The sequence below is a fragment of the Mycteria americana genome, chromosome 2, assembly GCF_035582795.1.
Source record: "Mycteria americana isolate JAX WOST 10 ecotype Jacksonville Zoo and Gardens chromosome 2, USCA_MyAme_1.0, whole genome shotgun sequence".
Taxonomy (NCBI): Eukaryota; Metazoa; Chordata; class Aves; order Ciconiiformes; family Ciconiidae; genus Mycteria; species Mycteria americana.
In genome coordinates this window covers 8,206,018-8,218,103 of record NC_134366.1, presented here as the reverse complement: position 1 = coordinate 8,218,103, position 12,086 = coordinate 8,206,018, and the positions used below count along the sequence as shown (strand labels likewise).

The 12,086-nt window shown below is 36.4% G+C and overlaps 1 protein-coding gene across 14 annotated transcripts in view; it reads left to right on the top strand.

The window, feature by feature from the left end:
- The window catches only part of KMT2C (lysine methyltransferase 2C), a 203,421-nt gene that overhangs the window by 93,759 nt on the left and 97,576 nt on the right, over positions 1-12,086 (top strand). The window lies entirely within an intron of this gene.

The window sequence follows — 12,086 nt, the reverse complement described above, 5'->3', positions numbered from 1 at the left end:
TATCATGGGTTTTCATTTGGGGTTTTCACCCATCCTCAAAAAAAATCATACAAACATATTTTAATTTAAAACTCAGGAGTACTCATATTAGTCTGTTAGCATCAATTTGCTTTTAAGCAGTAGCCTAAAAACTACTTCTGAGATTGGTGTACTCAGCAGCTTGCAAAATCAAACCATTAGCAAAAAATAGTTTTGAACTCCCTAAAGATTTTGTTCTTGACTTCCATTAGTGTAAGTTCTGTCCCAGAATTGCAGATTGAGCATAAATATTGCAGGCATCAGTGTGAAGTAGTGCCATTAATGCAGGTGTCCTTGAGTGTTTTTTTAATAACATAGAACAAATCACGCATGAGAGAGACATCTTATGAATCTTCACAAATGTGACCAACTGCCCTTCATGTGCTAGTGCGTAACACTCGATGATAAATACAGACATTACTTGCATTAAAGCTATTTTTTCTAATGATCTGTGCTACTATTGATAGTCATCTCTTTATGTGAAAGAATTAATATTGTTTATTTTCATTTATATAATTGTCCTCTCCATTCTGCAGATCTGACCTGGGAATAAAAAGTAGGCGGACAAGGGTGGGTCTGCTGCCAGTAATGAACTTGTAGATGTTCCATGAATCATAGTCATGATTAATAATAAGAATCCTATTTAATAATATTAATTGAAGAACTGATGAAGTGGCGTGTTCTCAAATCAGCACTTCCCATAAGCTTTTTTAGTGGTGTGTTTTTTCTTCAGTGATACTAGTGTATTCCTTCAAAGATGTCATGTTCAGTACATCGGGGGGGGGAAAGTAGCTGTTATGAAATAAATAAATAAATAAATATTTTCTTCCTGGAGTATCTAACATTGGTAAAACAACTTGATACACCCTACATATATTGCTGTAACAAGGTCTCACTTCAGATACAATAAGAATACATGTATTCAATTTGCAATCTAGACACTTTTTTTTATAACACTGCAGGTATTTCCATGTCTAGCCTTCTCACTTCCAATTTTTAATTCATAAAATAATATTTCCTTCTGTTTAAAAAAATTTCCCCCACTTTGCTTCTGTATGAAATTACCTTGCAAAGAAATGGGAAGAGTGGCAGATTCTGCAGAGTAAATAGTGAATCTGGATCTAAATAAACTGCTGTCAAATTTCCAAACAAATACTGGTATTTTTTTTTTCCTTTCAATTACTGCAGGTTGTTATGGCAATATTAGGTGTTATTTGTATGGTATTTCCAGGGAGATGTGTTGACAAATCATAAACCTTTAAAAGCGAATAGAGACTTTTAGAGAAATAATACAAGACGACAGTTCAGTTGCTATCATCATTCTTTGAGTTTTGTGAGGAAAACGCTCATTTTCCAAAATGTAAATGGATTTGATACATTGAGTAGGTAAGAGTTTCAGGTTTTCCAAATGTCATACCAGGTGAGGTTTTTTTAATGAGAGTAACTTGAAATAGATGGTGAATTGTAGGGAAGACTGTTACCGTTCTGCATCCATCACATCAGAATGTGCCTTGGGCACCTCCAGAATGTTTGCTTTCTGTCAGACGTAAAATATTGTGATAGATAAATCCCCCAGTAAAGGTCGGACCTGGCAGCAATGCTTACTCATCTGAGAAACTAAAAGGTCAGAGTACTCAAGATGCTGGTAAGACTAGAAGTTCAGCATCACAGTAACGTACGGTTGTATGTCCACTCTTATTTTAATGTAAGCCTATTGTGTTTGGTACTCCTGGAAGTTCATTTCTGTAGGTGAGTGCACTGTTACAGTCTTATGGACCAGTTCAGTGTTTTTCAACCTTCGCTGAACTCCTTTAATTGAAATAAATCAATTTTGTGGTAAACCGTCTCTTGCCTTATGGGTGTTTTTAGTATTCATCCTAGTACTGTGACAGCATTGTTATCTTAACACTACCACAGAATTAGGATGATCATCTGATGCTAAGGTTTCCATGCCATCAGATAAAAGTGGTTTTAGAAAACAGTGATTGAATCTTGATTGTTTTAACCATCTAAACAGTCTGTCTCATGTGAGCTGGACTGCTCACATGAATTAGCTGAGCAGCCTGCGTCTCTTAAAGAGTTTATTTGTAGATTATTATGATTATTAAGCTTAGGAACCACAACGAAGTAGACTTTCCACTGTGTTAGCATGTGGACAGTCTACGCTTAGGACTTGTAACCTCGCTGTGGACTTGCAGCCCAGTCTGTGTGGAGCAGCAGGAAAATGCACTGTCAACGTAACGCAGAATCCAAAATACAAGACTGAGAATCTCAGGCTGGCTCCTGCTCTTTCTCCAGGCCCATGTCTTATGTTGACCCGAATTATCTCCCCTTCACTAGTTCTGATGTATTATTCATGTTATTTCAATACAGTTCTACTTTTGATAAAGGAATGGGATTTCCCCATTTTACTGTAAAGGTGAGAAAAACCTCTTAGGACATTATTCTAGTCCTAGTTTAGCTGTCACCAGATAAGAATAAAAACATCAAAACCTCCTTGGCCTGTCATTAGAGATTAAGGAAAAGCATGAAGAAATAGGACTGTGCTTTGTTTGACTATATGCTATAGATGAAATAGAAGCTTCTTCTAATTGTTTGTCCCTTACTCCTTCAAGAGCGTAAGCAGCCTGTTATACATAGCAACATAAAAACCACACAGAATCTTGTAGTGGAGAAAAGGAATTTTAATGTAAAAGAGACAAGGTGGGAATTGGTGCTGGAACGGGAGTAAAGATGTACATTTATTAAGGGAATCAGTAACATATAAAGCATAACACTATTTCCTGGCAGTTTTTTCCATTTGATGGCACTAATATCTCTATAATTAAGAGCAATGGAAGTATTTAGAGGAAAACTGTATACTGTTATAAACCATTTTTTTTTAAATTGAACAGCTGCAATTTCTACCAATGGAACAAACTATATTATAAGAAAATGGTTATTAGTTTAAAATGCAAAGTTAAATGAATGCAAAATTAACAAACAGATGGTGAAGAATTATTGTGTTTTATTTTACTCCTGGGTAAAAGGGCTCATGCATGATTGTAAAAATGTCATCACACTTCGTAAACCTGAAAGCAAACAGAATTTGCAGTTGTGCACATCTGTTTTGGGACACTGCTAAAGGGTTAGAAGAATCAATGTTGTTTTCAAATAAGGGTATTCATCAAAAGGATATAATTTACTTAACAGTTATGGCTTCTGCTAAGCATCAGACTTAATGTTCTGTGGAATTCATTACAAAATTTGGCAGCTTCTTTCTTCACAAGCTACTGAGGCAGCATGCTGCAAAATGAAACAAACAGCCCCTTCTTATCCACCCTTCCCCGAACCCCAGTACAACAGTTGAATTACCTGCTAAATGTTTGACTAGTAATTTTGGGATTTTAAATTCTAGGTCAAGATGTCGCACTTCATGATGCTTGCCCCCGGAATGTCAGTGATGGAATAGGATGGAAAGAAAAGGGGCTTATTTGTTTATTTCAGTAGCTAGCGAATTAAAAAAAGGATATATAATGTTTGGGGATACCATGTTTTGGGAGGAGGAATGGGAGAAATATGTGTAAGCGACTAATTTAGTCAAATTGAAAAAAACCTAAAAGCCCCAGCCAGATAAAACATGTGAAGCTTTTATTAGAAAAGAAATTATATTAATGTTTCAAGCTGGTAGTTTCGAAGTATGCCATCTAATTGCTTTATTTGAGCTCAATTTACAAAAATTAGTGAACTGAAGATGTAGGATTTTGTTTACGATGACTCTGTGCCATTTGGAGAGCGCAATTTAGGAACAGCCAAGGAAATAGGAATTATGAACAATAAGGTACTGATTGCAGTCAGTGGGGAAGGAATACTAAGGAGGTGCTCACTAATGAGGAAGGTATTAAAGGCAGGAAATTCTTGTATTTTTTTATGTCTGTACATAATCCAGAGTTCCTTGTCACCCCATCCGTACTATTACCTTGTAAATTAGGCGTATCATTGAGTATATATAATGACTTTTGCTGACATTAACTTTCTGTTAAACTGAGTTAATATATCTGCAAAACTTTTCTTAAAAGAACACATTATTAAGACTAAAATCAAACACACAAAGTTAGGACGTGCCAGAAGACAGGTTGTCTGCACACAATTAATATCCTTTGCACACAATTAATACCCTTTGTGCGTATGCCTGATTATGCAGTCTTTAGTTGTAGGATCACATGCAGGACAGCTAGTGCCTAGTTCAGGCCATATGATGGACATTGCTGTCTTAGTAGGAACCTCTTCAATATTACATTTTTTCATTGTTGTTCAATGTGTAGGTATGTAGACTATTCAAATACTGCTGAAAGGAAAGAATTACTCATTTCCGCATGAGTTTTTCTATGATGTTTCTGTTATAATAAACACATGAATAACTTGTCTATAAATTCTTCCAAATAGCAGATTTATGTGGCATTTTTATGCATCTTGGGCTCCATTTTCCCCAAAAGAAGTTGATTTTTTTTTTTGTACTTAAAAATATCTGCTCATTGGGATGGCAAATTGAAAGAGTTTCAAAAATACTCAGACTTACTTAAAAAGTTGTGCTGATATTGCAGTTCTTTCTTCACTCTGTTGGAGTTGTGAGTGCACAATCTATGTAGAAATCAAGACTGTATTTTTAGGGAGGAAAAAAATCCAGGCTTTTAAAAGTAAGGTTAAGAACTAAAAAAGCTTAAGAAAAATTTTACTTAGTGCCCTGCCCGATATCATAAAGGAGCTCTGTGAAAGAAGTGAAACTAGATCTGTTTTGCAGGTCATCATTCTGTTGCCATAACTAAGTGGTTTTTTTCTCCCCCAAGCAATCCACAACTTTTTTCAATACATACTTTTTTCCCCTCTACAAATTAAGCACAGTCCTGGAAGCAACAGGTTCCTTCAATGCAGAGACTCCTTTTAAGCAGTCTATTTTATACACTAAATCCATGTTTGATCTGCAATCCTTTTTGTGTTCTAATGTACATACATAGTTACAGTTGTGCATATGTGTGCTCATTCCTTTATCTGTGTCTCTGTACATGTGTGTTGCCTTGTAATTGTCTGACTATATGATTTCCTTGCATCAGGGAAAAAAAGGAAAAGGCAGACCTCCCAAACTGCAGGTTTAAAACCTTTGGAGGTACATACAGACCTCCGCTATTTGAGCCGGCTAAGTGATAGCGATATAGCACTAGGAGTCAGAGGACAGCGTATTTTTCCTCCTTGTAGTCTTCATCCAATTTCAGTTGCCTCAGACTTCTGACTTTTTGTTCAAGTTGATTTTTTAGCCACTTCCACTCTTCCTCATTCTTCCTGCATCCCATCTCTTTAGCCTTTCTATTCCCTTTCCCCAGGTTCCTTTTGAGATCTGTCCCTTCACCATTTCCTATGTCTTAGCACATCAGTTCCCTCAGCTCTTTATCCAATTTTAGTGCCCAGTTTTAGTTAATTGGCCCTTGAAGTGTCATCCCTGCGCCTCCTCTGCTTCCATCCATGGTTTCTCCTCCCAGTTTCATCAGACTCATTCACTCAGTGGAGTTAGTCCCTTTTGTCTATTTCACCCGTATTTGTCCATCTGCCTGAGTACTGGATACTCTCATTCCCCAGACGATTGAAGTGACAGTAATATCAAGAGTCTTAGGGATGTTTGTTTTCCATTCCAGTGGCTTATTGTGCTTAGGCTTGGAGTATTTATTACAGACTCCCTCTGAATAAATCCTTGTCATACCGAAGCAATCTTTGCAGAAGGTACACATAGTCCGATTGGCGCTAGAAATTGGAGAGTCATGATCAATGAGAGTAGATTTTTCTGTCATTTTTTCACTGACAAACTTTTGGAAATGTTTTACATTAATAAAACAGTTTTCTCAAGCTTGATCACATCTGGATAGATCTGCAGGGTAAGGGCAAAAGTTGCACCCCACACACTAAAATTCCTGCCAAATTGCAAGTCCAGTGAGTGAGGTTGTTTTTAAGATGAGCAAAATGTTTTTCTTACTGACTTTTCTATTCTCAGAAATGGCTGGAAAGTTTTCACTAAGTGTTCCCAAAGTATTTAAGAGAATTTAGGTATGTGTTATGTGAAGCTTTAGCCCAACTTTTTATCATTCAGAAAACTTACACGAATAGAACAGAATTTCTATGGAAGTCTTTGTAAGCAGTACCCATTCACATCCCTTCATATATAGTGCCATGCTGACAAAACCTTTGGTGTGGACTTAGCTGTGTTACCAATAGAGAACTTCTGTCAACGTATTTTAGGCAGGCTTCAGCTCAGGACTGTCATCTAAATGTAGACCTTCCTGTGGATGTGTCTGCCTGTGAGCTGTGTTTAAATTCCAATCACAGGCAATGGAGATGTGGCTGGTAGCGTCAACGGAGCCTGAAAATGGACACCCACTGTTTGGTCAACTGAATTGCGATGAAGTAAAGTCCATAAAATGATGAAGTCTCTATTAAGTGTAATGGGAGCTTAAACACTTGGCTCATATATAGACACAAAATTTAGAACCTGAAGTTTAGATGTCCTCGTCTCAAGCCTTGTGTCGTTTGGAAGCACAGTGTGACTGTATCAGCAGTAAATTCTCCTGTCACTGAGTTTCTATTAAATGACTTTGCAAATGTAATTATGCTAGCCTAGCTGTAGCTACAGAGGATCTGTAGCATAGACATAACCTGTAGAATGCTTAAGCCACTTCAGAATCCTTATAAGTGATTTAGGAACCTAGGAGCTGCGCTAGATTAGACAGAAAGTTGACTTCATCCCAGTATCTTCTGCAATGACCGGTAACAGATGCCTAGAGAAGATCTTTAAACAACAAGCATGTAGCAATGTTTCCCCCAATTATATTTTTTCAAGCCTCCAACAATTTGTGGCTCAGACTGTGCTCTGCCAACAAAAAGAAATGTCTACACATACTTCTTAAGACCTTCCGAGCATGAATCGAATGGAACTGGCACAAGTCTGTTTTCTGAGCCTGCCAAAAAGCAGCCTTAAACCAAAACTGATGATTTCTGTTCTTGCCTTGTTTGTCCTGAAGTTGCTGATGCTGGAGCCTAATAATCACAATTTAAATTACATTAAACATTTTTGACCTTCTCATTGTTGACATGCTAACTAAACAACAGGCTCGTGTGTGCCCTTCTGTCACGGTGGATATTGGATGAGAATTAAGGGAATAGTTGGTTGTTAGCTGTGGGAAAGCATTTCAAAACATTTACATTATCCTAAATCTTGTAGGAAGCAAGGAGGTGAATAAAAAAAAAAAGCTTTTCCTCATGACAGTGTGAAAAAAGCAGCAAAGGCAGAGTCTGTGGAGGAAATCATGTGCATGTGGTTATTCTACCAGCTTATATAATGATGAGGAGAATACAACTGCAAGGCACACAAACCCTTCTGTGGAGCTTCTGAATAGACAGGGTTTGGGAACATTTTAGGTTATATGAGGAAGGATTTGTGCGCCATTAGGTTTGCATGTTTTCCTCTACCTATTCCAGGTTTCAAATAAAAAATATTATCTTCCTTAGCAAGCTTGCTTCTTACAGGTTATTAACCTATCACAACTATTACAAAAAACACCCATGCTTTATTGTCCTAATTTTCAGATGCCTTGATACCAACACCATTTATTTAATGTAATTTTTTATAAAGGTGAAAAAAGGAGACAACTGGTGGGAAGGAGGAACAAAGTAGTCACTTACAGAGAGCCTGAAATCTCCACACTTAAAGGGACTTTTGCTTTCTACCTTGATTACATGTGCTGAGTCACTGATAGTGGTGTTAGTCATCATCATTTGTATCTTCTTACCTTTGTTCCTTATTCCTGTATAGATGACTGAGCAGGTTACGGACAGATGGAGTATCTAGTCAAGAATTCTGCATTAGAAGACAGTCTTTCTCAGTCATGTGTTGAGCTTGGCCAAATTGCATCTCTTCTGGTTGTCCATGTTTTTTCATACAGTTTTAGAAGCAAAACTTGATAGTGTGTTTCTACAATTGTGATTTACTTTTTTTTAAGCTTGCTTCAGAGTACTCCAAGCATGAAGTGGACACTGTAGTAAAGTTTTAATACGTGCTGTCTCTGTTAAGAACAGAGTAATTTAAATTGTACTTTAAATTGTTTTAAATTACAGTTATAAGAGAGAAATCTGAATTTTAATTTCTTCAATTTTGGTATGTGCTAAGGATTGAAGAACAAAAATAGCAGATCTCTGATTGACTTGCCTGTTATAAATTTAAATAATTTCCAAATTTGTGACATGATTAATACAAAATTAAAAAATTAGAAGGTAATTTCCAGTACTCCTGGAAATGCATGTTATTTAGTACCTTTTCTAATCAGTAGTTCAATCAAAGCAATTAATTCTTTTTATGTTGCCATCTTACTGCATTGTGCTCTTAAATGCTTTATGGTACTTAAAACGGTGTATTTGACATTAGAGATGCTAATGGTGATTAGTGTCTATAAGCAATATAAAGCTTTTTCTAGATGATGGAGATCAGTCAATGAAGATTATCAGAACTACCAGGGAACATATTTCATTAATCACTGTTTATACTAAAATTTCTTTGCAGTCTCGTTAATGACAGGATGTTAAGGTCCAGTTCTCCTTAGTTACGGGTTTGTATGATAGCAGTTTTCAGTAGCTAAAAAGTCTAAAATTTGTTCTTACAGGTAATACATTAAATTGTTTAACTAAGGACAGATGGCTTGTGTGCATTTTTGGGTACACTATCATAAAATTAAAATTGCTTATTGTTATAATAGGTTTTGTTGGCTGACCTTTTTAAAGATAAATAAGCTCATAATCAGTGAAAACCGTTTGTCATTTTGCTTAAAAGGATTTTGCAATACCTAAGACTAACATTTAACTTTACTGCACTAATCAGGTCACAACTAAGTATTTATTCAAAGTCCATATTTCAGCCTTTCTTTAATGGGGGTTTAAGGGTTAAACAACCTTTAAGGGTTGTTACTTGTCTGGTTGCTGAGACAGTAATACTATAAAGTAATTCTAAGGGCAATAAAATAATGATAAAATATGACCTCTGATTTGTTCTTAGTACTATCTGGATAAAATGTTATGTTATCATAAACACAGGCATCTTTTCTTCATTTGAAATTGCGCTGAGGTTGATGTAAAGTTGGAATACATCTTTTTTTTTTTTTTAATGATGTAGGAAGGTTAGAAAGATGTAAACAGTAAGCTGTTTCTCTTGTCACCATTTTACAGTTTGGCCATCTGTTTCCATTAAAACCAGTAGCATTCGTGACATTCAGCTGAGTTTCCAAGCCACAAGCAGAACAAACCTTTTTGTTCAGCTGACTTTGGTGCAGTTATGATTCTAGCATGGCGGTATGAGTTTTTGTGTTCCCAGAAATTTTGTGTGTGGTTTCTGCTACTCTGTTTCATGGAGGATGTACTCCCATACAACTAGAAAAGAGAGGTGATGGATCAGGTTTTCTTGTGTTTGCTGTTAATTCACTTAGTTCTTCCTCTTTCACGGTATTTGTATAACAATGTCATGTTTGATCCAACGGAATTAGTGAATAAAGGGAATTTTAAAATGAAATTTGAAAGAGCGCATAGCTATTTGCTTTTAAAAATGAGATCCTTTTCTGTCTGTATGAAAAAAAATCAGATGTAAAAGAAAAAGGTGAAAAAGACCAAGAAGAAGGAGGTGTGGACAGTTTTAAATCATGGAAATTACAATAGTAAGAAGTAGCAGAAGTATGGATGGGATCAGAGCTTTCTTGCCGTGGGCGAGTGCATTAGGAGCTTGCTGAAGAAAACAGTCGGTAACCAATGAAGGACTTTTTGAGTAGGAAAATAGTCTGCTGACTCTGCTTTAGTGATGTTTATTTTATTGAATGTACTATGAATAAGTAATGAACTATCTCTCTAGCTTTCTGACACCTTGTAAAGTTTTTTTCTGTAGAACAGGACTGTAAAATTATTTGATCCATGAACAAAACAGTGTTTGGCTTGCTTTGACAGCTTGCCATTTTCCTATACCTACCCTTTGAATACTCGGATTCAGCTTCCACCCCCTTCACATAACGCCTTATTTTGTGCTCATGCTAATGTTATTGAAGACTCCGTACTGTCTCTGTCTCTGTTACTGTCCTCATACAGTGTGGTAAAGACACTTGCATTTCACTGACAACGTGATTTATTCCTTCCTCCCACCTCCTACTGTCCTGATGCCGTATTTTAGCAATAGAGTAGTAAAGTAGTATTTGTTCCTGAGTTTATTTAGCAGAGCTTTTGATTTCTTTTAAATTCACTGTTCATATCCTTACTTTCTTCATGAGGGTTAGTTAGTCATAATAGCTGCATACTTGTTCTGTTGGGGTCATAGCATGTGGCCTGGTTTCAGAGAAGTGTTGGCTTCTACTGCTGGAAAAGTAACTCTTCTCATCAACAGCTGTTGCCAGAAAAATCCCTTTGGGCATTTGTTTCTTCAGACTGCTTTATCTCTCTTATCAATTCAGCAAATGTTGATATTCTGTGCTTTTTATTTGCTTCAGATGATATATACCACATTGTTTGTAAAGTGTGTGTTTTACTTAGCTGCCAAATGCTTTTCATTGCCAGCGCAGTTTAGCAGATGGGTTTGAAGGGTTCAATTAAATGTAATTTGGGCTTCCATTTTTCTTCCAGCATCTTTACGTGATTCCTTAAATCAACATCAACATTTTTCAAGGCTTTGCAGTAATCCTGTAGTTTGCTCATTTCTAATAATTTTATCGTTTGGTCATACAGCATTTTGAAAAAGTTACATTCTGATTTTACATTTGTTATGTACCATTGTTGATTGGGGGTTTTGAAAAACAGATGCGATGTTTAAAAATGCCATTAATATTGCTATTTTAATCCATTATTCCCAGTTTTTAGTAAATGTTGGATTCTTAGAGTGCTTGCAGTTCTTCCAAAATTTTCTTTCCCAATTAGGTAATTCTTAAGGGTTAATTATGGGATGCAACAAAGTCTCTGTTGAATACTTTCTTGAGGGACACATTTTGGGCCTTAGTTCCTCACAAGTTCCTGCTTCTTGTGTTTCTTACTGAGTAATATCTTAGAAAAATGTGTGGCCTGTGAGAGTTGGGCCTTAGCTATAAGCTAGGCCATCCCAATAGGCTGTAGGAGTGTCAAGTACAAAATAGTGCAGTGGGTTGTATGCTGTTTAATGTGCAGCTGCGGTTCATGAAGTTGGAGGCTTTGTTCTATATTTTCATGATTTCACATCTAAGTTCAGGATTTACCTTTTACAGCATCCTCAGCGAGTGTTTACTGAATATATCATTTCCTAAAATGGGTTTCTTGCATGACTTTGGTTTTGTTGGCAGTCCTTAAATGTAATTACTATTGCTACCTTCTTCAGGAACTCCATGTTATTCTTTTCTTATCTTGTCCCCCCTCCTGTCCTCTGCATTTTGGCTAGTAAAGTAACAGAATACATCTTTTCCATACTGTTAGTAGGTGTTAGAGACATGGGTAGAGGTGAGATGTCTTGCAGATCTGAAGAGTAGACAAAGCATTGTAGCATAGAAACATGGCAGTAGCTATCCTTAGTGACCCATTTTAATTTCTGTGCCAAAGCTTTTTATCTTTTTACACTGCAGTTGTGTTTAGCATAAACTAATATTTTTTTCTTTCTCTTGTCCATGAGTTGTGGTGCAGGCAGACATTTTGCTGAAGACGTTAATTTCATCTGGTTTTAGGAATGTCAATGTAGCTGTTACCACAGGCAGCTTTGTGATTTGTATTTTTGTATGGGCTGGTTTTGATATCTGTGGACTTGTAGTAGCACTATTTCATGCCTAATTTCATGCCAGGCTTTGAAAGACAGAAGAATTATGGTAATAAATATTGCCTGTATTCTAAGAATTAAGCAGATGCAGTATGTAACTTTTCTGTGTTTTGGTTTATGTTCATACTTGGATGTTACTTGACACTTGAGCTAGTAATCAAACATGCCAGTGTTAGTATTATATTTTTATTATGAAAAATGAGAGTCTCTGAGCTCAGTTGTTGCTGTATGTTATGTATGCCTTCCTGTG